The sequence below is a fragment of the Schistocerca nitens genome, chromosome 2 (genome assembly GCF_023898315.1).
Source record: "Schistocerca nitens isolate TAMUIC-IGC-003100 chromosome 2, iqSchNite1.1, whole genome shotgun sequence".
Taxonomy (NCBI): Eukaryota; Metazoa; Arthropoda; class Insecta; order Orthoptera; family Acrididae; genus Schistocerca; species Schistocerca nitens.
Window position 1 is genome coordinate 1,053,866,797 of NC_064615.1, and position 24,191 is coordinate 1,053,890,987.

Genomic DNA, 24,191 nt, shown 5'->3' on the forward strand with positions numbered 1-24,191 from the left:
ACATGGGCTGTATTCATACTTAGACTGTTACTGTTAACAGTTGATGTCATTTTCTATATATCGGCAACTGATGGTGAGAAATGGTGCCTTGATGTTAACACCAAGAGACGAAAGGAATGATTGAGCCCAAACAAAGCAGGAACTCCCCGAACAAAGACTTGCGTGCATCCACAAAAGTCAAAGTGACGCATGTGTTGGAACAGCGACGGTGAGGTGTACTGCGATATGCCTACCCCACTTGTAACCATCATTACTGACATCTATTGTTGACGACTGAGAGGTTCTGCAGACGCAGTACAAGAACAGTGACCAGGAAGAATGCGTGAAGTGATGCTGCTCCACGATGACGCCCGGCCTGCCCGCATTCCGAAAAAAAAAAAAAAAAAAAAAAAAAAACACTGTACAGTTGTTTAGTTGGCAGGTCAATTCGCACCCAGCATATTCACCTAATCTTGTGCCCTCAACGTTTCACCTTTTCCGCTCTCTACTTCAAGGAACTTCTTCTCCGGACAAAAATGCACTCCGAACATGGCCCGACTGGTTCTTCGCCTAAAAACCACATGATTTCCACAGTCACGGAATCGAGATGTTGCCCTGGCGTTGTCAGACTGTTGTAAATAGTAAAGGAGAAAATAATTGATGATGACTAAAGTCTCTATTAGGAGCAGCTGATGTGTTTGTTAAACTTATGGAAAGATGCTACGAAATTATGCACCAGTCCAATATACACTCCTGGAAATGGAAAAAAGAACACATTGACACCGGTGCGTCAGACCTACCATACTTGCTCCGGACACTGCGAGAGGGCTGTACAAGCAATGATCACACGCACGGCACAGCGGACACACCAGGAACCGCGGTGTTGGCCGTCGAATGGCGCTAGCTGCGCAGCATTTGTGCACCGCCGCCGTCAGTGTCAGCCAGTTTGCCGTGGCATACGGAGCTCCATCGCAGTCTTTAACACTGGTAGCATGCCGCGACAGCGTGGACGTGAAGCGTATGTGCAGTTGACGGACTTTGAGCGAGGGCGTTTAGTGGGCATGCGGGAGGCCGGGTGGACGTACCGCCGAATTGCTCAACACGTGGGGCGTGAGGTCTCCACAGTACATCGATGTTGTCGCCAGTGGTCGGCGGAAGGTGCACGTGCCCGTCGACCTGGGACCGGACCGCAGCGACGCACGGATGCACGCCAAGACGGTAGGATCCTACGCAGTGCCGTAGGGGACCGCACCGCCACTTCCCAGCAAATTAGGGACACTGTTGCTCCTGGGGTATCGGCGAGGACCATTCGCAGCCGTCTCCATGAAGCTGGGCTACGGTCCCGCACACCGTTAGGCCGTCTTCCGCTCACGCCCCAACATCGTGCAGCCCGCCTCCAGTGGCGTCGCGACAGGCGTGAAGGGAGGGACGAATGGCGACGTGTCGTCTTCAGCGATGAGAGTCGCTTCTGCCTTGGTGCCAATGATGGTCGTATGCGTGTTTGGCGCCGTGCAGGTGAGCGCCACAATCAGGACTGCATACGACCGAGGCACACAGGGCCAACACCCGGCATCATGGTGTGGGGAGCGATCTCCTACACTGGCCGTACACCACTGGTGATCGTCGAGGGGACACTGAATAGTGCACGGTACATCCAAACCGTCATCGAACCCATCGTTCTACCATTCCTAGACCGGCAAGGGAACTTGCTGTTCCAAGAAGACAATGCACGTCCGCATGTATCCCGTGCCACCCAACGTGCTCTAGAAGGTGTAAGTCAACTACCCTGGCCAGCAAGATCTCCGGATCTGTCCCCCATTGAGCATGTTTGGGACTGGATGAAGCGTCGTCTCACGCGGTCTGCACGTCCAGCACGAACGCTGGTCCAACTGAGGCGCCAGGTGGAAATGGCATGGCAAGCCGTTCCACAGGACTACATCCAGCATCTCTACGATCGTCTCCATGGGAGAATAGCAGCCTGCATTGCTGCGAAAGGTGGATATACACTGTACTAGTGCCGACATTGTGCATGCTCTGTTGCCTGTGTCTATGTGCCTGTGGTTCTGTCAGTGTGATCATGTGATGTATCTGACCCCAGGAATGTGTCAATAAAGTTTCCCCTTCCTGGGACAATGAATTCACGGTGTTCTTATTTCAATTTCCAGGAGTGTATTTTGTCGTTGGTTGTGTTCTTCAGCCTGACAGCTTCACAACTTCGAGGACGCATGTCTATCCCGTGTAGGCCTCTTAATCGCCACGTAACTACTGCAGCCTGCATCGGCTTGAATCTGATTGCTGTAGTCAACCCTTAGTCCCTTCTCTACATTTATACCCTCACGCTCCAACCTTTCCTCTGGTAACAAATTGACCACTTTCTTATGCCACAGTCTGGCCTATCAACCGAACCCTTCTTTTAATGAAATTGAAAGTTGAGTGATAAATGGCACTTTCGGTTTTGCTACAGTTTTTTTTCCTTAACTCACGGAACAAATCTTTGCAAACTTTTTGCAAAGACGTTATGTAATCGGTATCGATATGTACAGCAGACTCTTTGAATTACGATGGAAAGGCAACAACTGCGTGAAATCGAAGTTGTGACGTCAGCAGAGGCGGCGAAAGTCATCAGCTGTCTTGTGTGGTATCAACAACTTGTTGGTTTATAAAACTCCTTGTACTATATGATCGTTGTGAGATTGTTATTTCAATACGCGGAAACCATATGGAGTGGTACTAAGTTCTGTTTGCGTGATTTTAACTAAATAATTATATTAATTATTTAGTTTCATTTTCGTATGGTTGTGAAGTGTTGCGTACCAGAAAGTAATGTAAATTACACAGAAACAAACAAGGTTCACGTGTTTAAGTCACCTAAAGACTTTGTAATGGGACAGACATGACTCCATTCAGTTGCAAGTCAGGATTTTGCAGGACAGGGGAAAAAGTTCTTTTCTCCAACATAAGATTGCAGAGTCTATTTATGATGATGAAGTATTTAGACTATAAATAATTTTGCTTGAACAGACTCTTGTTCTCATGATAAACCGTTCTATAACAATACAAGTTTTTTACTAATCTACCCTGATTATCGTGCCTTTTTCGTAAGGTAACTGTACTCAATAGGACATGTGACTCAGTATGGCCTAGGGCCTTTTTCTCCGTAGCTGTGACAGGAATCCGACAGATGGGGCCTCATGCGCATTTGGCAAACTACGTTAATTATCTCTGCTTCTCACAGAGAGCGCCATGACTATCAACCATTTCACAAGTGAGCTTTTGTCGTTCGTCACTGAGTCGTTATTATTCCGTGTAGATGACATTCTTGCGTTAATCATTAATTACAATTCTACGAACGTGAAACCGTGTCAATTACTTCCTGCAGCTGTCCTCAAAAATGGCTCTGAGCACTATGGGACTCAACTTCTGAGGTCATTGGTCCCATAGAACTTAGAACTAGTTAAACCTAACTAACCTAAGGACATTACACACGTCCATGCCCGAGGCAGGATTCGAACCTGCGACCGTAGCGGTCTCGCGGTTCCAGATTGCAGCGCCTAGAACCGCACGGCCACTTCGGCCGGCGCAGCTGTCCTGCTTGGGTGTTTTTGTTATAGAAAGTATGAGCTCTTCACGGGCGTCTTCTGTTAATAACCTTGACCACTTCTGATACGTACATAGTATATGTTGTCAATAAAAGCAACGACTGAATAGGAATGATTTTGCAAATCAAAGCTGTTGGGCACATTTTGGAAAACAACTTGCACAACATGATAAATGTTGCGCTCCACACAACGTCTGTAAAACTAGCGTGCAGACACTTAAATATGGAGCCATGGAGGACGAACAGGGCTACTGTCTGGAATACCGATGGCATGGACAGAGCCAAGAAACCAATTCAATGATTGTTACTTTTTTGCTGTAAATGAAAAAGGTATGAATCGATAAAAAAAAGCGCTCTTAGGTTTACGCAAACGTAAAATCCGCTAATACACCAACCTTGCATAGTGAAGAGTTGCCAAGACCGATATTTAGTTCCGTATCCAATGATTGCTATGATGACGTCGAAATGTCACATTGAAAGCAATAATGAACGCGAATTCAAATAATGCAATCCTACACTGCAAGGTTTTTCTCAGGGCGAGCTAAACGACGTGATTCAAGATTTAAATTTATCTAGGAAATCAGGTGAACTTTTTGCGACAAGACTAAAAGAAAAATATTGTCTTCAGCTTGTAGTATCGATGACATCCTATCAAACTAGAAAGAGCTACATTATATGGTATTTTAAAGAGATGAATGATATCGTATGTTGTAGTGATATTTCTCGGCTTTTTAAAATTTAATGGGTCTTCCAGTATACTAACCAAAAACCTGACAACTTTTCCCAGCTAGCTCAAAAAAAAGTTTCAAATGTGTGCTACTACGTAACGGAAATAATTAGCTTCGATCCCAATAGCTCATTCAGCTACTCTTAAAGGAAAAATATCAAAACGTTAGACTTGTTTTAGAGAAAATTTCATTTCACCAACATCAATGGTCAGTATGTGTATATTTAAAAATGGTGAATTTTTTTTTTGGGGCCAGGAAAGTTGATAACCCAAATATCCCTGTTTCCTTTGTCTGTGGGACTGTCGTGCGAAAAATGAACAGAAGAGCGGAAGAGACTGGTCACCGAGAATGAACCTGACTGCAGGAAAAGACAACATCGTCCATGAACTGTCGGTCAGTCGGAAAAAGAATCATTCTTCCCACACTACATATTAAATTTGGGCTAATAAAACAGTTTGTTAAAGCTCTAGATAGGAATGGCGACTGCTTCAAATGTATTTGTCAATCTGTTCCTGGTCTCAGTATAGGAAAGTTGAAAGCTCGAAGTTTTGACGGGCCAGAAAGTTGAATTGAAAGCTGTCAAAATTGTTTTTTTTTTTTGGGGTGGGGGAGTCACAAAGCTGAAGAATATTCTGATATAGTAGACAAAATGCTCTAGAATTTCCAAAAACTGGAAGCTAATAATAGTGGCAAATTGCATTTTTTGAACAGTCTTTGGATGAAATTTCCTAAGAACTTTGACGAGTACAGGGAAGAACAAGGGGAACGGTTCCATCACTACATCAGGATTGTGGAGGAAAGATATCAAGGCCGTTCCGTTGAGATCGCCGTATGATAGCAGATTACTACTGCTGGAATTTGCAGAGAATGTCCGGACCAAAAACACAGACGAAAATCCTACGCGGGACGTTTTTCTTAATTCTTATTGACATATTTTTTTATTATGTTTAATTTTATTGTTCTTTGTTTCATTTATAGCATTTTGTTTGTTTCATATCATCCGATAACTTTAAAATAAAAGTTAAAAATGTTATTCTCTTTTTATAATGTAATTTCTAACCAAAATGGATTGCCTTTATCTCAAAAAGTTGAGTCGATCGAACAAAAATATTATTTTTTTCGTACTCAGAAGACAAAAATTACCTAAAATTGATTAATAAATTAAATGCCGCAGAGTCAGTGTTACCCTGTGAAATTATTCAGTGCAATTTTTGTTTTGAATGTATTATATTAACGTATGGTTTAGATTATGGTATGACGTATCACTTGACTTGAAAATATTACGATTGATGTACTTCACTGCTACTGCTCGTTTTTCAGACATATCACAGGAATACGAAAGCTAGCAACATTATCTGGGAAGTCTCTTCCACAGACGGAATAACCATAACTGCTCCACTTTCAGACCCCGTCTTGTTTCAAATGTCGTGCCAGGCATTTTTCCGGTCAGTGTAACCTACCTACTTATCTACTCATTTGACTAATGTGTGAAGCTCCAGTTTTCGTTTCTCCGTGTTTGTGATTTAAAAAATGGATTGTTTTGAAATCAGACTTATGCAAACACAGTTATTAATTGTGTTTGCATGTTGCTGATTCCAGAACTATCTACCTTCAGCTCCTCGACCATCGAAAGAGGGATCGGAAGAAAAAAAGGAGCTCGCTGGAGGTAGCAGTATTGTAGGAAAGCGTCAAGATTAGTGTAGTCAGTAGTAATCAGCATTTAAAAAGAATTTTATGTAAAAACCTTCATGAACTGAAAGATAAAGTTAATGAGTACCTTTACAAAAGAACTGGTTGGAAGTAGTGAGAAAAAGTAGATTATCTTTGTATGTATCGACCTACACTCACGCTCATAATTTAAGGATAATTGCGGAATGTGGTGCCAAACAACGTGGCACTACACAAAACTGTCGCTAATAGTATAGGCATATAGGGAACACACGACACAGACCTGTAAGCCCACGACATTGGTGGTAAGTTGAGAAAATCGTCCCGAAACACATGTGCTACAAAACGCCACTGTTTCCTGCGCATGTACCCCGACGTCAATATGGGATATGATCACCATGCACACGTACACAGGCCGCACAATGGGTTGGCATACTCTGGGTGAGGTGGTCGAGCAGCTGCTGGGGTACAGCCGCCATTCTTGCACCAATGCCTGTCGGAGCTCCTGAAGTGTCGTGGTGCTTTGAAGACGTGCAGCGATACGTCGACCGACAGCATCCCAGACGTGGTCGATGGGGTTTAGGTCTGGAGAACAGGCAGGCCACTCCATTCGCCTGATATCTTCTGTTTCAAGGTACTCCTCCACGATGGCAGCTCGGTAGGGCCGTGCGTTATCATCTATCAGGAGTAAGGTGGGACCCACTGCACTCCTGAAAAGGTGGACATACTGGTGTAAAATGACGTCCCGATACACCTGACCTGTTATAGTTCCTCTCAAAGACATGCAGGTGTGTACGTGCACCAATCATAATCCCACCCCACACCTTCAATCCACACCTCCATACAGGTCCCTTTCAATTACATTAAGGGGCTGGTATCTGGTTTCTGGTTCACGCCAGATGAAAACTCGGCGAGAATTACTGTTCAGTCTATATCTGGACTCGTCCAAGAACATAACCTGGAACCACTGTTCCAATGACGATGTACTGTGTTCTTGACGCCAGGCATTAAGGGCTCTCCTGTGACCAGGGGTCAGTGGAATGCACCTTGCAGGTCTCCGGACGAATAAACCATGTCTGGTCAGTCGTCTGTAGATTGTGTGTCTGGAGACAACTGTTCCAGTGGCTGCGGTAAGGTTCCGAGAAAGGCTACCTGCAGTACTCCGTGGCCGTCTGCGGACATTGATGGTGAGATATCAGTGTTCTTGTGGTGTTGTACACTGTCGACATCCCGTACTGTTGCACCTGGGCACGTTTCCTGTCTGCTGGAATCGATGTCATAATCTTGAGATCAGACTTTGTGGCACACGGAGGGCCCGTGCTACGACCTGCTATGTTTGACTAGCCTCAAGCTGCCCTAGTATTCTACCTCTCATAACGTCATCAATAAGTGTTCTTTGAGCCATTTTCAACACACAGTCACCATTAGCACGTTTTAAAACGTCTGCACACTTACGCGCTGCACCGTACTCTGTCATGCACCAACACACCTCTAGGTATGTGGACTGCTGCCAGCGACACCGTGCGACGACCGCAGGTTAAATGCACCGCATGGTCATACCCCGAGGTGATTTAAACCCGCAAACAGCCCACCAGAGCGTTGTTTCACCACGTATCAGCATTATCAATTTATGAGCATAAGTATATCTTTTCAATCCTGTTACTTAGTGTATGTTGTGGCTTATAATCTTTTGAAAATTGGAAGTCTGTTCAAAAGGAGTTTCATTCAACAAAATTCTCGTTACTGAATTTATTGTTGAAGTTTTACTGGTAGCAGAAAATTGTGTGAATACAACCGAGTGTGCTGTGAAACCCTCAGTGTTTTTGTATAAGTGTAATGTTTGGAAATTTTGTAATGCTTCACTAATTAACTATTCTACATTTATAAATGCTTCAGATGTTTCTAACAGTTCGTATGCACTACAATAACGCATTTTTTCCGAGACGTCAGCAGCTATGAGTACAAATACGGGCTCTAGTTAAGTTGAACATACTATGCACGAAATTAATCCCAGTTATGCGTTCTTTGTTTTCCCCTCATTTCCACCGAAATAAGCATACGTGTTTTCTTTCTTAAATAATCTCACCAACTCCAAAATCACTAATTTTAAGAGCTACACAATTCTGTAATTGTTGGCTGCTTTATACGCTCCTGGAAATGGGAAAAAGAACACATTGACACCGGTGTGTCAGACCCACCATACTTGCTCCGGACACTGCGAGAGGGATGTACAAGCAATGATCACACGCACGGCACAGCGGACACACCAGGAACCGCGGTGTTGGCCGTCGAATGGCGCTAGCTGCGCAGCATTTGTGCACCGCCGCCGTCAGTGTCAGCCAGTTTGCCGTGGCATACGGAGCTCCATCGCAGTCTTTAACACTAGTAGCATGCCGCGACAGCGTGGACGTGAACCGTATGTGCAGTTGACGGACTTTGAGCGAGGGCGTTTAGTGGGCATGCGGGAGGCCGGGTGGACGTACCGCCGAATTGCTCAACACGTGGGGCGTGAGGTCTCCACAGTACATCGATGTTGTCGCCAGTGGTCGGTGGAAGGTGCACATGCGCGTCGACCTGGGACCGGACCGCAGCGACGCACGGATGCACGCCAAGACCGTAGGATCCTACGCAGTGCCGTAGGGGACCGCACCGCCACTTCCCAGCAAATTAGGGACACTGTTGCTCCTGGGGTATCGGCGAGGACCATTCGCAACCGTCTCCATGAAGCTGGGCTACGGTCCCGCACACCGTTAGGCCGTCTTCCGCTCACGCCCCAACATCGTGCAGCCCGCCTCCAGTGGTGTCGCGACAGGCGTGAATGGAGGGACGAATGGAGACGTGTCGGCTTCAGCGATGAGAGTCGCTTCTGCCTTGGTGCCAATGATGGTCGTATGCGTGTTTGGCGCCGTGCAGGTGAGCGCCACAATCAGGACTGCATACGACCGAGGCACACAGGGCCAACACCCGGCATCATGGTGTGGGGAGCGATCTCCTACACTGGCCGTACACCACTGGTGATCGTCGAGGGGACACTGAATAGTGCACGGTACATCCCAACCGTCATCGAACCCATCGTTCTACCATTCCTAGACCGGCAAGGGAACTTGCTGTTCCAACAGGACAATGCACGTCCGCATGTATCCCGTGCCACCCAACGTGCTCTAGAAGGTGTAAGTCAACTACCCTGGCCAGCAAGATCTCCGGATCTGTCCCCCATTGAGCATGTTTGGGACTGGATGAAGCGTCGTCTCACGCGGTCTGCACGTCCAGCACGAACGCTGGTCCAACTGAGGCGCCAGGTGGAAATGGCATGGCAAGCCGTTCCACAGGACTACATCCAGCATCTCTACGATCGTCTCCATAGGAGAATAGCAGCCTGCATTGCTGCGAAAGGTGGATATACACTGTACTAGTGCCGACATTGTGCATGCTCTGTTGCCTGTGTCTATGTGCCTGTGGTTCTGTCAGTGTGATCATGTGATGTATCTGACCCCAGGAATGTGTCAATAAAGTTTCCCCTTCCTGGGACAATGAATTCACGGTGTTCTTATTTCAATTTCCAGGAGTGTATTACGATCGGCGCTTGGTTATAACGATACGCAGTGGTCATTTGTCCTTGTTTCTACGTGGCTTTACTTCAGCGTGTCTTTAGTCAGTCAGAACGGTGGGTGGTATTTGTCAATGAGTTTAAAATCACAGATTATTTCGGGTCGTCGACGCGAGGTGTTGTAGCGGCTCTGGGATGGTAGCTGCAGTTTGTAAATATGATGAGACAGTTTCAATTATTTGCACTGGTTGTTGATAGGAAACGTTTTCAGTCATTTTAGTGTTGTGATATTAATATTCGCACAGTTGTTTTGCAGTCAATTCGTGTGCTGAAATTGTGAACGTGTGCCGGGTTTAGGGTGCAATGTATTACAGTCGCTCAGGATTCATTGTTTTTCGCAAGTTGGATGCTGATTAAGGAATAGGGACGTGTTCAAGTAACTTACCGGAATGCAGCTGGATGGCGTCTTCGACAACAGCTGATATTTCAACAAGTGAGTCACAGCGTCATTTTCAAGGCACAAATGCAGCAACGAAGTGCTGTGCCAAGGATATAAGCCCTCGATATGCAGAATAGAGATGGGCAAATTCGTTCATGCTTGGAACTAGTTCACTGGTGATCCCTCTTTTTTTGGGAACCGTTCATTTTTACTCGTTCACAGTTCATTTGTGCATGGTATATGGTTCTTATGATAAATTGAAAGTCAGTGGCTTATGTGGCTGAAGATGGAAAGCGCCTCCCCTCTGCAGTTCATTATAAAATACTCACACACTTGTAGAAGTAAATTTCGTGATTCTGCAAAACCTCTCGTTTAGCCAACTATAGCATTATGTGGCTGAACGCAGTGAAATAATGCAAAGCGGCCCCGAATACAGGTTGCTCTCCTATTACGAGCGATTGGTTGACCGCTACGAGCAAAAAAGGTAAACATGTACTGGTTGGGCAGAAAAGAAATAACAAATAACTAACGCAAACAACAACTTCGAAACAATAGATACGATTGGTGGGCGACAACGAGGAGTCTAGTACTCGGGGTCGATTTTTCGTGCACCTCCCTGAACCACTGAAATAATATTGCAGAAGTTATTTCTCTTTACAAAATGTGATACCAGACACTTGATAATGGAGCGCGGGTTGTAAGTCGGTCTGCCTTCCATAACGATGAACAGCTGTGTTACCTTGGATAAAAAAAGACGGAAAAAGGACCGACTTCCTTTGCAAGTGTAATAACGAAGTCTAATGATGTCTTCTGCTGTTTATCGAAATAGTGAAGCAAGCTGATATGCCAACGTGAGAGAGCAGGATTCCATGTAGAATTCAGTTAAAACTTTTGCCTCTACTCATAAGCTCATTCCTAATTTAATTTTACTTCCTGAAGGTGGCAGGGATAAAATACAGGGAGCGAAAGGCTATTTACAATTTGTACAGAAACCAGATGGCAGTTGTAAGAGTCGAGGGGTATGAAAGGGAAGCAGTGGTTGGGAAGGGAGTGAGACAGAGTTGTAGCCTATCCCCGATGTTATTCAATCTGTATATTGAGCAAGCAATAATGGAAACAAAAATAAAGTTCGGAGTAGGTATTAAAATCCATGGAGAAGAAATAAAAACTTTGAGGTTCGCCGATGACATTGTAATTCTGTCAGAGACAACAAAGGACTTGGAAGAGCAGTTGAACGGAATGGACAGTGTCTTGAAAGGAGGGTATAAGATAAACATCAACAAAAGCAAAACGAATGGAATGTAGTCGAATTAAGTCGGGTGATGCTGCGGGAATTAGATTAGGAAATGAGACACTTAAAGCAGTAAAGGAGTTTTGCTGTTTGGGGAGCAAAATAACTGATGATGGTCGAAGTAGAGAGGATATAAAATGTAGACTGGCAATGGCAAGGAAAGCGTTTCTGAAGAAGAGAAATTTGCTAACATCGACTATAGATTTAAATGTCAGGAAGTCGTTTCTGAAAGTATTTGTATGGAGTGTAGCCCTGTATGGAAGTGAAACGTGAACGATAAATGGTTCAGACAGGAAGAGAATAGAAGCTTTCTAAATGTGGTGCTACAGAAGAATGCTGATGATTAGATGGGTAAATAACTAATGAGGAGGTATTGAATAGAATTGGGGAGAAGAGGAGCTTGTGGAGGGCTCATCAATTTAGTATTGGAGGGCAGCGTGGAAGGTAAAAATTGTAAAGGGAGACCAAGAGAAGAATACACTAAGCAGATTCAGAAGAATGTAGGCTGCGGTAGGTACTGGGAGATGAAGAAGCTTTCACAGGATAGAGTAGCATGGAGAGCTGCATCAAACCAGTCTCAGGACTGAATACCCCAACAACAACAACAACTTCCTTAATAACACTATCCCAGTAATTGGAAGTGTACATCAGAATCTCCGTGGTATTATACCCCATATGATGACCAGTGCCCAGAGAATGTTCTATGAACAGCTGATTTGCTCGGCTGTTATAAGCGAGTGTGATGCTTACGTATGCTGACAATGCTCATCCTCCATGGTCTTGATGCTCTGAGTAATGTGTGATGTTACACAACTACGAGGACAATGATAGACACTCATCTTACACCAGCTAAGATCATCCTTCACGGATCCTCAAAGGGCCATGATTTTAGATGATGGTCGAGGAACAGAAAAGGCAAAATGGCCATAGACTTTTGTGCCACCTCGGTATTATCGCTCACCCGGTTTACTATTGGTCGATAGCGCAACGAACTTCTTAACTGTCTTTCACTATACCTTTTCTGATAAAAGATGCCCACGAGACGCTAAGTCAGCTGACACGATTTCAGCGCCTGAGATGGTGTGGGCACTGTGAAGTAAGGTCAGTCTAATATGCTTTTGGTTTTAATAATGGAACAATGAGTGTGTGTGTGTATTTGTGTGTATGTGTGTGTGCGCGTGTGTGTGAAAATCTCTTTCCAGCAATGTGAAACCAATTACTTTAAAAAATCAGATTGCTGATTTTCATCTGGAGTGGTCTACTTTTGAACACGTCCATTTTTATGCAAAAATTTTTTTGATGTGTGATGTAATTATTCTGAAACTCATCTGTAAATGAAACTGAAAATGAAGAAAGATTATCAGTAATACTCAGAATGGCTTTGTCATGAAACTATCACACGCAATGTTTGAATGTTGAGCAACAAAAGTGTGCCCTGTTATCAGAATGCAGCTATTGAATTTACATGGAATTTTAATAATGAAAACTGATCTTAAATCTCTTTCAAAAAGTTCATTTATGCCCTACAATAAATTCTTACCTTGCAATGAATAACTTATTTCTAGTCTGCACTGCAAGGATGATGAGCTGAAAGAAATCACTGCATGTCAGTTTGCCTTATTATCTTATTTATTTATTTATTTGTTTAGCATCCCTGTCATCGTACAAACGATATTGGACTTGTCATACATAGAAATTAACAATATAGAATATACAAAATGAAGTTGTCTACAATTGGATTTGTCATACACAGAAATTAAAATATACAATGTACAAAATGAAATTGTGTTTAATAAGTGACAGCAAACTTATAGATTCTCTCCACATAATGGTTTATACTAATTTTTTTCTCAGTAACAATATATAACTTGTACTATAGATGGTAAAGTATAATAAAAGCTGAAAGAATTGAAGATAGAAAATTTTGGAGATTAGTTTGTAAAGTCATTTTCTTGGTCTTCAAGATATTCATTTATTGAGTAGCAATATTTATCAATTAAAAATGTTCTAAGTTCTAATTTAAAATTTGTGTTGTCCTTATTATACTTTGTGCTCTTTCCGTAAATTAATCTTATGTTCTTTTTCTGAAAAAGTGATTCACATCCATCAGTGAGGATAAAGCTTGATGAAATGTTTTGTAAATAAGACGTTATTTTGCAATTATATTGAATGCTTTTAATATATCAGAAAAGATTTGAACTAATATGAACTGGTACTTTTTCTTAGTGTTGTGATATACGTAAAATTGCCCTTTGTACACAATCTTTAAATTACATAATATTTATTCATTGTTTTTCTTAATGAAATAATTTATTTAATTTTTTAGGTAAAATGATTAAATATAAAACATCGATCTGTTTTAAATTATCACTTAATCACACAGTCAGGATAGCAGATAATCGTTTATTTAATAGTGACAACTGGTTTTAGTAAACGACTGTAGCATCACACAACTGTGCTCTGCACCTCCGACTTCAGCCATATAGTGCCGTAGGCCTGAAGGTGGCCAGTATAAAGGCCGAAACCGGATATCATTACAAAATAAATGATTATTTTCGAACTACACTCATTCATTAAGTGATACGTTAATTAACAGTAGAGCGAGAAAGTTAATTAGAATACTGAACAAATGACTTATAAGTTACTCTGGATACCAACGTGCAGATTTTATTGGCTGTAATGAAATCTTATCACTACAATATTTCGCGATTAGGGCTTAAGGAAAATAAAACTTAATGCTAGTTACTTTCTTCCAAAGGCGTCGTCTCTGCATGGAATAATGTCAAAATCATTTTCCCTCATGAGTCACATCAGGAAGCATCTCAAATACATTTCCTTTCTGTGTGGCACCTCCGATATCCAAGTTCCTTACTCTGCCACGACACAACTCTCTCTCTTCCACTCTGGCCGACAACTGTTCCCGACTCTTTCACTCGTCCTGGATCTACTGAATAACACAGTTTCTAGTAGCCAAAGAATGTATCGATCTCGTGTTGAGGCATGAAAAGGTGGTAGCAGTGGCAAAAATTTCTAAAAAACCGATATGTCTCATCATAATTACTTTCAGAAACACGTCAAGTAACGAACATAAAAGGCAAATTGTGGTTTCTCAAGGTATTTAAATTTTTTACAACATATCCTCCTAATACAGATACCTTTCAAAGCTCTCACTCCACCAAACAAGAATTTTGCAGAATGTTTCGTGCTAATAGGAAGGAACTTTTAAAAAAACTCGTTAACACACAAGAACAATCTGTGTTAGTCTGTCAATTGTTGAAGGATAGTGAATCTAAATGTTGCAAAATTGTAATACAAAGTTTTATAGTTTGAAACGATAACGTATGAAACGAGGCTGATAACTGTAACTAGTGGTCATTTACATGGACAGCAAAATATTACAAATGTCTCTCAGAATGTTTGTGGCTGATAGTATTTTAGGATAAACTTCAAGAGAAACTCTATATGACTGAGCAATGTATAGCATGAATACCAAATACTAACATAATAAGACCAGTGTCATACAATTGAAATAAAGAAATGAACTACGTAATTTACAACTGTCGATATAATGTTCACACAAAAAATTTAATTTCCGTAGAAAGAAGCAAGTTGTCTTTCCAACTGACATATAAAATATACGTGGGACAATGTCATGAACCGGGAGGTGAAAGTGTTTAACTAGAGGCAAATGTCAGACACAGCAGACGTTGTTTTACAAGGTCAAAGTATTTACGTCGCATGCTCACAGCCCTCAGAGGAGGACCAAAAGACAGACGCAGTGAGTAAGTAAAGTGATCACATTCTCCAGTGGCAACCCAAAGATGTCGATAAAATAGCAGTAATGTAATTAAGGGCAGATTCAGTGAGGACAAAAGTTGACTCAGTTCCTCCATCGACAACCCAATCATTCACAGTTGTCAGAATAATAGCAGTGCTAGCTCTTCCATCACTTACTGTCACCTGTGTGATATGTAACCCAACTTTGATTAAAAGCCAGACAGTGATGGAGTGGTGAACTCACACTGTAGTAACGTGTGCATTGTGATACATCTGACATAATGCCCATGGGTCTCTGTTCCTCCAGTAATTGAAGCAGAAGTGTACATCTCAATACAATCCATGTGGGCGTTCCTCTCCATGCAATATGTGTGTGCCTGTGCACCTTTTTACAGTAATTAGTGCTTCCCATGCTTGTGCACAAACATGTAACAAGTAAACATATATTAGACAATATGGTAATTACTTTTCAATTCTAAGCTGGAGTAAGACACTAAGGGCTAAATACACCTATATGGGAAGGGTACTGAGAATAAGGTGCCTCATGAAGCGAGATCTGCTTATAATGTCTTGGAGTATTTTCATGATATCTTGAGTTTTGTAAATGTAACCTAAGTATGAATAAAGTATACATGTGAAATTAAATGTGTCTTATACAGTTACATCTGAAGTTCGCATAAAAGTGTGCTGTAAGAAGCATATTCCTATCCCTAAATTACTATCATCTTACTGCTCAAATGTAGCACCATCTTATCATAACTTAAGAGAAACTCTAAGCTGTGAATCCTTTAAGTTTGTGACAATAGTATGGCTGTAAGCTCAATGGAAGTGTGAATCTTACTCTTTTCTTGGATATTTTCAATTATATGTGTACCAGAACAGTAAAACTACAAGCTTATAACAAAATTTTACCATTGATTCCATTGGATCTACCAGAACAACCATTTATTCCACTTTTTACATCTGCGATAACCATTCCCAAGCACACATTTTAGTTTCTTTGGTTACTCACAAAGAATATCTTCCTTCAAGCTGCAACATACCTTGTACTGTTTATCCTTTTTAATATACTAGTGTACAAAAACTGCAATAATCATTCCTTATACTTCACAAAACATATACCCATTACTCTTCCTCATTTCAGTATATACACATCTCTTACTGTCCCGCAGTTCATATTACATACCTTATTTTTTCAAATCTATCCTTGCAACAGAAACTCTTACCTTATTACTACCCCATGTAACGTTCCCTGGCAACACTCACACTATTAATAAACTAAAATTTAACTGTACTATATACGCCGCTATGAAGCAATTTGTATATACTGTAATTATTTAACAAAAAATATTATTTAATTTTGTGTAAAGGACATTCGTTATTATTGTAATATTTTCTGTAGTAATATTCTCAATGTATTTATGATTGTAATATTTCTATACTCATAATGTAATTACGAAATGTGTCAATATCTGCGATAACAAAAATGTAAAATACAGCCGCAGATTGCAAAGAGACATTAACGGTTGATAGTGATATAAATAGGAATACATAGTGTGCATTCTTTGTTGTCTTCTTCGAGAGCTGAGAGTGAGAGGAAGCTGTGACGTAGCATTTTATGAATGGGTAGACTTCTTTTGTCTGTATCTAGATTTAGCCGCCATTAGAGGAGAAATTACAAACTAATGTGAGTTGAATTATTGTTGTGGTCTAAATAAATATAATTTTACAAAAGTGTGTATTACTAATGTAAATTAGCTTGCCCATGTCATCTATAATATTTCTTTACAGAATTTTCAGCATTTTTAGCGGTGCTGCTGGACTGTGCCGCGACCGAACGATTTGCAGCGGCGGCACATTAAAAAAATTGTTCCGCTAAGAAAAATTAACCAAACCCGTAAATCGGGAGCAGATAAAAATTAGCAGTGAATTAAGAAACTGTTTTTCTTTTACAGCGATCCTGAGACTGACGGAATTATTTACTAGTTTCACTTTTGTGCATTCATAGACGGACAGTTAACGTTGAAATTTAACAATTTTGGTTCTTTCAAATAACTTAAATATATAGTGAAGTGTGTTTTATCAATGATAATTAAACGTCGGCTTGGCAATATTTATCCATTTTCTGCTAATAGAGACACTCTTGTGTTCCATAGCTAACGCCGGGAAAGAATTCAGTAAATATTAAAAAAAAACCACTGCATTTAGAAAATGTGTGCCAAGGCCGAATTATGTAAAGGATTTAATTCTCAACTAAATATTCTTAATCAGTTAATATGAATTTATCAGCATGAGAGAGTTGACTAAGTTCACGTAATTTTAAATGTACTTAATTCTGTCTAAATGAATTTTTATTACCACACGTAAATAAGACGTTCTACAACAAAGTTCGTACGTACAGAAGGAACGAAAGGCAAATTAACTAAAAACAAATCTAAAAAAGGTAACTGATTATTTTTTAATAATTTAATTTCATTACATTGGCGCCCAACGTGGGGCTCGAATATGCTGTGGCCACAAAATACCCATGAGATAACTAGGGAATTATTGTAGTCGAACTTTGTTGGAGAACAATTAATAATTTTTTCATGTATTGTGTGTATTGCCTAACCAATATTGTGTGGTAATACCTGTATATGATTTTTTGCATGAGAACACTATATACCCAGAGGCAAGCTGAAGAAGAGAGCTCATTATATCGAAAAATTAACTACCTACCACAATACTAGGAGGCAGCTACACCCAAGAGAGATCACCAAAAGGTAAAGCTACAGTGTAGTTGTCCTGTGGGTAGTAAAGTAGCCTCAGTGCAGTGTTCTCGGATCATTAGTGGTGTGCTTGTTGTTAGTGTTTTTTTTTTAAATAACAGGACAGTTGAGTAGTTAGTCATTGTAGTATATAATAAGTGTGTTTCAACAAATGACCATTTCTTGTGTGATTATGATAGTGAAACTTGAGTGTTAGGATATTTAGTTCAGATTTTGTTTCTTTTGTTGACTATGGTTAGATTGTGTAGTCAGAAAGATATAAACATGGATAATGAACAACAGTTAGCAAGCAGTGATACCGAGTTAGAAAGTGGGGCACAAAGTAATGTTAGTGGCGTAGTTCAGGAAGTACAATGTGAGAATATGGGGGCAGAAGGGCAAGAAATGTTGCCACTGCCAGCCAGTGATTCAGTAGTTGAAAGTAGAAATACTGTACCACCCGCAAGCACTAGACACGGACCAGAGAGTGGTGAGAAGTGCAATCATGAAGAGTTATGTACGAGCGCATGCTCAATTTCCAAGCTACGTTTATGCATGAACAAGCAGAGCGTGATCGACGCCAGCATGAGAGAGATTTGCAGTTAATGCAATCTTTGGAAGCTATGCAAAGTGAGATTGTTAGTTTGAAACAAAACTATGAAACCACACCCAAAGCGGTGCAAGAACTGAGCGAAAGAGTAGATAATATCCAAGTGGCTAACGCCAGTATCGTGGGTGAAATCAGTGTACTGGCTAACAGGATAAAACAATTAGAAATTGACACAAGTCAAGTAATTGAGCACAAAATTGAAAACGAATTTATAAAAAAAAATAGACGAGAAGGTGCACGCCGCAATTGAGGCCAAAGACGTGGGCTCCAATGCGGAAGTGCAGGACCTTCCGCTGTGGCAGCGGAATGTCAACCGTCGTCTTGCGGAGCTGGAAAACAGCTTGCTGCACGGCGACGCACAGGCGTGTCACGCCAGCCAGGTCCAACAATGATAGGCATATAAGTACAGCAGTGAAAAATTGCGACTGCGAGACAGAACAGGCAACCAATGTTAGCGAAACAAACAAATGTCACTCCAAAATAGTGATTGAAGAAAGCCTGATTAAAAACCGACAGTTTCAGATATTTACAACGGAGAAGAAATCTGTTCACCCTGTAGTGTTTATCAAGGGATTTAGAAACATTTTGCCTAGCGTTTGGAGTCATACACAGAAAATACAGTTCGTTATGTCTTACATACAAGGAGATGCTGCATTATGGGCAACCGAAGCAGCTGACAGTGGCGACACATATGAGCAATTTGAAAAGGCATTCTTGGCCAAATATTGGTCAGCATGTATTCAGGAGAGATTACGGAAAGAGGTATATAATCCAGAGCCGTATTCTCCACGATTAGGCAATTTGCGAAAATATTTTGAGAAATACATTAATAAGACCCGTTACTGGGACGAGCAGATTTCATCCCGGGATTTGATCAGACTTTTGAAATCACACTTGCCGATACACGTAAAGGAAAAACTTATACACGTACCGGAGAACGACATGGAACATTTCTTGTCTGTTCTGGACTCAATTGACCTGATTGAGGAGGATGTTAAGGCAGGCTTTGAACAGGCTAGAAGTAACGGAAACGGTTACAGAAATGGACGAAATAACACGCCTCCACCAAATAATGGAAACGGCGGAGGTAACAATAGGAGACAAGATTATGTACAAAACGGGAATAGAGGTAGAGACCGGAACGGCAATAGTCCGCCGGTGAATAATGACCGGAGAAGGAGGTTCGATGACCGATGTGAAACAGGCCCACCAAACAATAGTAGATGGAAAAATGCAAGGGGGCCGTGGAACACTAATACCTATAACGATGCAAACCGAACTTGGCCACAGAACCAGAGGCCCAGTCCGGACCGGCAAAACAGTGAAAGAATGACAATAACCGACCGCCACCACAAAATGCGCCAATTGCGCAACCGTGGCGGCCGATGCAACACAACTTACACATTGTGGAGGTCAGCGACACAGAGCAGCCACACCCATCCACCAGTAATAATCCAACAAACTACAGATTCAGCCGAGATACGCTCTCCATCGTCGGCTGAGGTTTGGAGTGAGAGCAGCCCGACACAGAACAAAGCATCTGGAATCTGTATCCTCAGGTATAATGACGGGGTACAGATGGGACATGAATTAATAACTGAACCATCCACGTGCATAAAGGAGCACAAAGTACAAGCGATAATAGAGATGATAATTAACAATATTGATGTACAAGCAATCAGTGTCATGAGTATGGACTTATTCAGAGTACTGAGGAAAGAAAAGCGTATGCTGACTTTTCCTGTGAACAATTGCAAAGTCACTGGAGCCATCAGTGCACAGCGACAAATAATTAAACTCCAAGTGCGGGTAGAGATGTATATAGGGGGAGAAGCCATAGCGTGCTCATTCCTGGTAGTAAAGGGTTTAAAGGTAGCCTGCACTTTGCGGGTAGATTTTTTGAGAGAAAGGGACGCAGTAATCGACCTTTCTCGGGGAAAATTAAATTTGATGAACGCGGGTAGGAGGATAGAATTGTCCATGCTCAGATCTGAAGAGGTACCTGTGCCTAATTGTAATGCTATTAACATAAAATGTAGGAATCAGTGGATACTACATTTAGACAATCATTGTCTAGGACAAAATCTCTATTATCCAGACGTACAAAGTGATCAATTGAAAGCAAATGTGGACACACTTGTGAACAAAGTATCACAGTCCGAAAATTTGAACTCAATGCTACAGCAGGATTTGGTACAGTTATTATCTAACTATGCAGATGTATTTTCAGAACGACCAGGAATTGTTGAGGGATATCAATACAATATCGAGGTGAAGCCTCACAAAACCTACTGTCGAGCCTCATACTCCATTCCTTAGTCCAAGAAGGAAATAGTAGCTATCTCTTAGCATATCCCCACTGTGGGAGAGTACGAGGACTGTATCCACGTAATTCCTACAGTAATTGACTAATAGTCCTATGTGTTATGTAAAAAAAAAGGGACACCATTCTTTTGAAAATGAATGAACATTAATGATGTGTGATCTGTAGAGATAATGTACTAGTGTAGAAGTATTTAGTTATAAGAACATGATTGACTTTCTCTTTTGTTTATGAATATTTGTGTTATGTCTTCTTTTAATTAGTGTTAGCTTAAACATGCTCTAAATGTCTGCACAGATAACCTGATTAGTGCAATTATTTATAGTGTTAAATTGTGACAGAGATCAGTCAGGAAGAACATTTTAGTAGTGATTAGTTTGTGTACTACATAATATTCTATATGTGTGTCAAACTTGAAATATTTCTTTGTACAATCTTTTCTATTATATGTATATGTGTATATATGTAGCTGTCAGATTGACAGATCCGAACCCAGAATAATACCAATAATATGAGACCCTGAGAACTTTATTTTCAAACCAGTGTTATCAATGAGAATAATGCACCCAGTAGTGACCCGAGGGCACCATGGGAGGCAAACTTATTGCAAATTTAAGTAGCGCAAGGTTACGCACAAAGAAGCTTCAATTGAAGCATGTGCAGATCCAATCAGTAAAAAGGAGCTACCCTGATACAGTCCGAGTCAATTTTAGCCTACAGAGACTACACTGTAGTTACGTAGGACCTTGCAAGTAAAGTGAGACATAACTTCAAAGGAGTTATTGAACAATATGCCTGAATCCGGCTGGAATGCACAAATAAAATCTACTCGAACATAAATATAGATGATTTTTGGGCAAACTAATACGAAATTTTAACATGTGTTACCATGTACGCAAATATCACACACCTTGGTAAAGAGCGAGCAGAGAAGTTACGAATGTGCTGTTACAAAAATTGCACAACGAACATTGTAAATGAAAAAAAAAAACTTAAACAAAAGTGCAGTATTGTGTGGCAGAGACAGACAGTGACTGTTAAACCTGCAGCAATACGTCACGAGGTTGTTTTGAACAAGCAATAAGAAACTGTATCATCGCCGTGTGTGCAAGTGGACAAGGAACTAGCACGACACGAACAGTGAGCCGATAACGGACGGTGGACCAAGTTAGTGTCAAACTATAACTCTTTGTGTGTCAAGGGACGCTAGGAAAGCGCATTGACTACAGAGATACATTTTGTCCTAAGGTGAAAACTTGCGTGTGACTAATGACAAGTCATGACATGGTGAAAAAATATTGTGTGCCCATAAAACGTGTTACTGTGACCACGAAACATTGTGCAAACCAGACTAGTGAAGGCCTACTGAATAACAACTGCCAATAACTGTGTGCGTTTTTTCCACAGCAGGAAAAATGCCCATAAGGATAGTACACTGTTTGTGAACTTGTTGCATGTTTGCTGGAGCACTACAAGAAGATGTCACACGGGCGAGTTGATATACAACGCGCATCCGGCTACCTCAGCCATGCAGCGGCCGCAGCAGCCCGTAGCAGACCAGACAGCCACACGCCTCTCCGCGCCGTAGCTGTCAACACCGGGGGCGGTGACCTACACGGAGCCGACGCGCCGCGCCGAGCGCCGCTCACCAATCACTCCGCACCGCTCACCAACTACAGCATTATTGACATATTCCAAAATATTTACACAAACTGCATAACATGTCAATGACTCCATTTTTGATAAACATTGAACATTTATTATGCATACCCGTAAACTGATAAGAGAAAATGAACACTAACAAGTGTAGGAGATGGATTTGTAACACGTAGGTAGTGGGAACATTATAAAAAGTGACGCTGTGCTAAATGATTTCAAAAACTAAGTGATATATCCTAGGACAAGTGACCTTGCTGTATATCGCAAAATTAATAATAACGAGTTGTTAATCACACACAAAAAACTTTCGTTGAACTGTATGTGACTGTGATATTATGTAACCGTTGATGACAAACTGCTAAATCAGTTCAAAAGAATGACTGTTAAAGAGACAAGATTAATCATGAACCAACTGGGATGGCTGGGCGCCGGCACAGTTTTGCCCAGGTTTCCTGTCTGCCTTCGCCCAAATGGGGGAGCCATGAACATATATAACCCTGGGACTAATTAAAAGAGCCATTCCATAAAAAAAAAACAGAATTGTAAAGAACGTTACTGGCACCATTGTGTCAAAGTATAGAAACTCTTTGCCAAATGCTGCCAGGGGGCAATGTAACGTTCCCTGGCAACACTCACACTATTAATAAACTAAAATTTAACTGTACTATATACGCCACTATGAAGCAATTTGTATATACTGTAATTATTTAACAAAAATATTATTTAATTTTGTGTAAAGGACATTCGTTATTATTGTAATATTTTCTGTAGTAATATTCTCAATGTATTTATGATTGTAATATTTCTATACTCATAATGTAATTACGAAATGTGTCAATATCTGCGATAACAAAAATGTAAAATACAGCCGCAGATTGCAAAGAGACGTTAACGGTTGATAGTGATATAAATAGGAATACATAGTGTGCATTCTTTGTTGTCTTCCTCGAGAGCTGAGAGTGAGAGGAAGCTGTGACGTAGCATTTTATGAATGGGTAGACTTCTTTTGTCTGTATCTAGATTTAGCCGCCATTAGAGGAGAAATTACAAACTAATGTGAGTTGAATTATTGTTGTGGTCTAAATACATATAATTTTACAAAAGTGTGTATTACTAATGTAAATTAGCTTGCCCATGTCATCTATAATATTTCTTTACAGAATTTTCAGCATTTTTAGCGGTGCTGCTGGACTGTGCCGCGACCGAACGATTTGCAGCGGCGGCACATTAAAAAAATTGTTCCGCTAAGAAAAATTAACCAAACCCGTAAATCGGGAGCAGATAAAAATTAGCAGTGAATTAAGAAAATGTTTTTCTTTTACAGCGATCCTGAGACTGACGGAATTATTTACTAGTTTCACATTTGTGCATTCATAGACGGACAGTTAACGTTGAAATTTAACAATTTTGGTTCTTTCAGATAACTTAAATATATAGTGAAGTGTGTTTTATCAATGATAATTAAACGTTGGCTTGGCAATATTTATCCATTTTCTGCTAATAGAGACAGTCTTGTGTTCCATAGCTAACGCCGGGAAAGAATTCAGTAAATATTTAAAAAAAAAACCACTGCATTTAGAAAATGTGTGCCAAGGCCGAATTATGTAAAGGATTTAATTCTCAACTAAATATTCTTAATCAGTTAATATGAATTTATCAGCATGAGAGAGTTGACTAAGTTCACGTAATTTTAAATGTACTTAATTCTGTCTAAATGAATTTTTATTACCACACGTAAATAAGAGGTTCTACAACAAAGTTCGTACGTACAGAAGGAAAGAAAGGCAAATTAACTAAAAACAAATCTACAAAAGGTAACTGATTA